Source organism: Haematobia irritans, chromosome 3 (genome assembly GCF_050003625.1).
Source record: "Haematobia irritans isolate KBUSLIRL chromosome 3, ASM5000362v1, whole genome shotgun sequence".
In the NCBI taxonomy this organism is placed as follows: domain Eukaryota; kingdom Metazoa; phylum Arthropoda; class Insecta; order Diptera; family Muscidae; genus Haematobia; species Haematobia irritans.
Genome location: NC_134399.1, coordinates 199,523,636 through 199,529,635, shown reverse-complemented (window position 1 = coordinate 199,529,635; position 6,000 = coordinate 199,523,636). Strand labels below are relative to the sequence as shown.

The window sequence follows — 6,000 nt, the reverse complement described above, 5'->3', positions numbered from 1 at the left end:
GTAATTATATTTTCTTTCATGTCATAGAATTTCTGAGAAATGCTATCATTTAGGAAATGGTGTAGTGCCAGTAATTGGTTTTAGTAAAAACAAATATTGACACTGATGTACAAAACAAAACTAAAATTTCTCCTAAATCTTCTTTCACTAAATAAACTTGAATTAGTTAAACATAACACAACGCATTCCGAATACCAAACGTAGATAATATGGAAGATGATAGCAGCGATGCCGACGAATACGGCTACTGCGACATGTTTGTCTCCAGTTCAAACGTTTGTTGACTATAAAGATTTTTAATGTGTTTGGTATAGCGTAGAGTGAGTGGCTCACCTAAACGACGACGATGTATTTAAAATTACACTCTCGGTAATGTGACAAAAAAGTTAGAAGGGTTTTAGACGATGCAATAATTGCATGCAATAATTGCACGCAATTCTTGTTTGTAGGCAAACGGGGTAGAGAAGCAAAGGGGGTAGAAAAAATTTCAAGTTTTCCGTTCCTCTTGCAATTTTTTGACATTTCTGAAACTTGAAATTTCAAGCGATTGCATGAAAAATTTCAACGTATAAATGCTGAAGTTTTTAAGAAGCAACTTTAAAAGAGAATACAAAAAATTGCACGCAACCAATTGCATCGTTTAAAACCCCTCTTAGCCCATTGTCGCTGCTGGCTTCGCAGCTTAATAGAGAACAGTAGTACCTATGCTTGCATCTCAGCAGAACAAAGCCAACAGTGCTGGCGTAGTTCAACGATGCCAGTGATGATGATATGTGAACGAATAATTCAAAATATTTTCAATTCAGTTCGTGTTGTGAATTCGCTGCGTTAAGAACTTTTTCTCTATAACGTTCGCTCTACATACAAAATAGACGTGAGATTTAATATATTTTTAAATAATAATAAAAAAAAAACAAATACAAATAATTTCGAAAGGTAGTTTATTGATTGAGTTGCAAGACGACATTTAGTCTGAGGTTGATCTAGAGTCAGCAAAAAACAAAAAGAGATCAATTATAACCAAATAGATGACAAGAAAAAATTAAAGAAAAATAATTACGATAGCACATAATCAAATTGTCTTGTGTCAAATTGAATTCTAAATGCCCACAAGATTAGAAGCAAGCGACAAATACCAAAATAAAAAAAATATTCGTGTGAGCATCTAAGTGACCGATTTACAACGGAAGAATGTGAGGTGTAATCTGAACGTTGACCAATAAAGTGATGCTGAGAAAAATAAAAATTACAAAAAAAATATGTTTGCTATTTTTAATCGGATTAGAAAATAAACAAAATCCCGACAAATTAAAAAAATATATATATAATAATCAATGAAAGCAATTCGAATATAAGCAGCTTTGGCTTTTGAAGATCACCTGTGGCAGCGAAAGAAAAATATATGTTTTTCTAAAATAAATTGCAAAAAAATTTCAAAAATATGTGTGACCCAAAATAAAACCTTATAATACCATCTGCACTAGCACTACAAGTTATTATTATTAATTTAAAAAAATGAATAAAATAAATTGAAACTGATTGCAATTTCCACAGTAGTGGCGGTGGCGGTAGTGACGATGATGATGATGGTGTTTTGCTGAATTATCCATTTGAATGGTCAACAATTTCACCCGCCGCGAATTAGTATCGCAACCATTGTCGCATTGGGGCATCAAAAGGGGGACAGACAAACACTTGGATGGATGGTTTAGATTTACTAGAGATTCCATGGCCCAATCACATCAACTGAGAGCGAAACTTTTTTAAGTTTGTTTGGTGTTGACAGTTTTTGCTTGACTGTTTATTTATTTATTTTTTTTTTTTGCTAAAAATACATAAATTCATTTGGGGATTTTGTGTAGCTGCAACATATATGGCCGCCTTGCGCTCCCCAATTATGCCCTTTAACCCCCCAAGTCAAGGCAACCAGCCATTATGACAGGTTGCTGTGTCACTTATTTTCTACTTACTTTTATTGCTATTATTTGTAAGCTGGAAAACTAAAAAAATATATATCTGTTTTTTTGCCATTGTTTTATTAGATATAATTTTTAATTTAACGGAAATGTCATTTTGCTATTGTGGCTAGTGTGCCATCGTATAATCTCGATTAGAGGAAATTGCATATTTTTGTTTTTGTTAGTTCAAGCTATCATTTAGTTTTATTTTTATGATCAATTTTCCAGTCTGAGTGATAAAAATCACACATTTCATCGCCATATTATTCCATGTAGTTTTCAAGATCATAAATAAGCTCATTTAGTAATGTTTCAGAATTAGCAACATTCTAATAAGTGTTGGGCAAATTATATAAAGCCAAGACTGTTTTTAGGAAAAAGTTCAAGGGCAAATTTTATTTAAAATTAAAGAAATTGGTTTTAAGTGCATATGAATTAGGATTTTTACCGAAAAAAAAAATTTACCCATATCCAAAGATTTTTGTCTTCACTTTAACCCTGGAAAGTCATCCTTATTTTTGTACACTAAAGTCATCCTCCGTCATTTTGACCACGGCTTATTTCAAGACGCTATAATTTGCATCGTGATCAAAAATGTGAAGCAAAATTGAGTTTATTTCCTTATTCAATTTGTTTTTAATTAGTATAAGACAAAAATTCATAAAGTGGTTGTATTGGTATAACTTAAATATATCATTTCTCAATCGACCAAAATGCATTTTAAATCGAAAATGAAATTACGCGTCGTCATTTTGACGAAGGATGACTGTCCAGGGTTAATGGCTTTGCTTTATGGGAATTTATAATTCCAAATTCAATTTATTTTTTATAAACACAGTTTTTAGGGACCTATATAGCTTTAGATATAGGATCAATAAAATTAAAATTAAGATACAGATCACACTTAACGCAATTTTCATTTTATTTTGGCAATACATTAACAAAGCTATTTATGTACAAATAATTGTCACTTTATTTTATCAAAATTATAACAAATACTTCAAAAGTGAAAAATGTTTCGATTCTATTTTAAAGAGTTTTATATAAATACAAGATTTTTTTTAGTTATTTCAGGCAAGCCGAAATTTTGATATAAATATTGAATTTAATTTTAAAACCTGCCAAGACCCATACATATTACTTTGAAATACTCAAGGTAGTTTGTAAAAATAAATATAACAAGTAAGGAAAGTCTAAAGTCGGGCGGGGCCGACTATATTATACCCTGCACCACATTGTAAAATTTTCGATACCATATCACATCCGTCAAATGTGTTGGGCCTATATATAAAGGTTTGTCCCAATTACATACATTTAAATATCACTCGATCTGGACAGAATTTGATAGACTTCTACAAAATCTATAGATTTCAACCAAATTTGGCACGCATAGCTACAATGCTAATTCTACTCCCTCTGCAAAATTTCAACTAAATCGGAGCAAAAAATTGGCCTCTGTGGTCATATGAGTGTATATCGGGCGAAAGCTATATATGGGAGCTATATCTAAATGTGAACCGATTTCAACCAAATTTGGTACGCATACCTACAATCCTAATTCTACTCCCTGTGCAAAATATCAATTAAATCGGAGTAAAAGATTGGCCACTGTGGTCATATGAGTGTAAATCGGACGAACGATATATATGGGAGCTATATCTAAATCTGAACGGATTTCAATAAAATTTGGCACACTTGACTACACTACTAATTGTACTCCTAGTGCAAAATTTCAACCAAATTGGGGTAAAACTCTGGTTTCTGGGATCGTATTAGTCCATATCGGGCGAAAGATATATATGGGAGCTATATCTAAATCTGAACCGATTTCTTCCAAAATCAATAGGGTTCTTTTCTGAGCCAAAACACATACTAGTGCCAAGTTTGAAGTCGATTGGACTAAAACTGTGACCTATAACAAAAATGTGTTCACGGACAGACGGACATGGCTATATCGACTCAGGAGCCCACACTGAGCATTTTTGCCAAAGACACTATGTGTCTATCTCGTCTCCTTCTGGATGTTGCAAACATATGCACTAACATATAATACCCTGTTCCACAGTGTGGCGAAGGGTATAAAAATATGTAATATGGGACATATATCCAATATGATCCGATGGGTTATGTATAGTGGCAGCCCATTACTTTAGGGTGACTCAAATTATTCAATCCACTTCTCAGTGAACTTCTCTCTTATCAATGAGGGCTGCCCGATTTTATGATTATTTCAATGATATGTTATACCGATCACCGTTGCCGCTTGTACCAAAAAAAAACATCGACCAAAATTTGAAGAAAATTTTACCAAACATCTAACAAATTAAAAAAATAAATGTTTCTTCAACTCTACAAAAAAAGAAAAACAAAAAACATTTCTAAAGTAATTTTTTTAAAATGTTATTACTATGGAAATTTTTGTCAAAATTTTATTTCTATAGTCAATTTCAGAAATTTTGTGTCATAATTTTATTATAGAATTGTGTCAAAATTTTATTTATATAGAAAATTTTCTCAAATTTTATTTCTACAGAAAATTTTGTCAAAATTTTATTTCTATAGAAAATTGTGACAAAATTTTATTTCTATAGAATTAACAAATTAAAAAAATAAATGTTTCTTCAACTCTAAAAAAAAAAAGAAAAACAAAAAACATTTCTAAAGTAATTTTTTTAAAATGTTATTACTATGGAAAATTTTGTCAAAATTTTATTTCTATAGTCAATTTCAGAAATTTTGTGTCATAATTTTATTATAGAATTGTGTCAAAATTTTATTTATATAGAAAATGTTCTCAAATTTTATTTCTACAGAAAATTTTGTCAAAATTTTATTTCTATAGAAAAAAAAAAAATTTATACTATAGAAAATTTTGTCAAATTTTTATTTCTATAGAAAATGTTGTCAAAATTGTGCCAACATTTTATTTCTATAGAAAATTTTGTCAAAATTTTATTTCTATAGAAAATTTTGCCAAAATTTTATTACAATAGAAAATTTTGTCAAAATTTTATTACAATAGAAAATTTTGTCAAAATTTTATTTCTATAGAAAATTGTGACAAAATTTTATTACAATAGAAAATTTCGTCAAAATTTTATTACAATAGAAAATTTTTTCAAAATTTTATTTCTATAGAAAATTGTGACAAAATTTTATCGCTATAGAAAATTTTTCAAAATTTTATTTCTATAGAGAATTTTGTCAGAATTTCATTACTATAGAACATTTTGTCAACATTTTATTTCTATGATAAATTTTATCAAAATTTTATTTCTATAGAAAATTTTCTCAAAATCTTATTTCTATAGAAAATTTTGCCAAAATTTTATACTATAGAAAATTTTCTCAAAATTTTATTTCTATAGAAAATTTTATCAAATTTTTATTTCTATAGAAAATTTTATCAAAATTGTGTCAAAATTTTATCACTATAGAAAATTTTTCAAAATTTTATTTCTATAGAAAATTTTGTCAAAATTTTATTTCAATAGAAAATTTTGTCAAAATTTTATTTCAATAGAAAATTTTGTCAAAATGTTATTTCTATAGAAAATTGTGACAAAATTTTATTTCTATAGAAAATTGTGACAAAATTTTATTTCTATAGAAAATTTTGTCAAAATTTTATTACAATAGAAAATTTTGTCAAAATGTTATTTCTATAGAAAATTGTGACAAAATTTTATTTCTATAGAAAATTGTGACAAAATTTTATCGCTATAAAAATTTTTCAAAATTTTATTTTGTCATAATTTCATTACTATACGAAATTTTGTCAACATTTTATTTCTATAGTAAATTTTATCAAAATTTTGTTTCTATAGAAAATTTTGTCAAAATTTTATTTCTGTAGAAAATTTTGTCAAAATTTTATACTATAGAAAATTTTCTCAAAATTTTATCACTATAGAAAATTTTTCAAAATTTTATTTCTATAGAAAATTTTGTCAAAATTTTATTTCTAGAGAAAATTATGTCAAAATTTTATTTCAATAGAAAATTGTGACAAAATTTTATTTTAATAGAAAATTTTGTCAAA

The 6,000-nt window shown here is 27.9% G+C and overlaps 1 protein-coding gene across 2 annotated transcripts in view; it reads left to right on the top strand.

The window, feature by feature from the left end:
- Positions 1-757: 757 nt before the first annotated feature.
- Tsp5D (Tetraspanin 5D) overlaps positions 758-6,000 on the top strand; it is a 43,069-nt gene continuing 37,826 nt past the window's right edge. The window contains exon 1 of one of the 2 annotated variants that reach the window (XM_075302183.1): positions 758-874. The gene's annotated coding sequence lies outside the window, so the exon portion shown is untranslated. Of the gene's footprint in view, positions 937-6,000 lie in introns of both variants that reach the window. The other variant, XM_075302182.1, reaches the window with a different exon arrangement.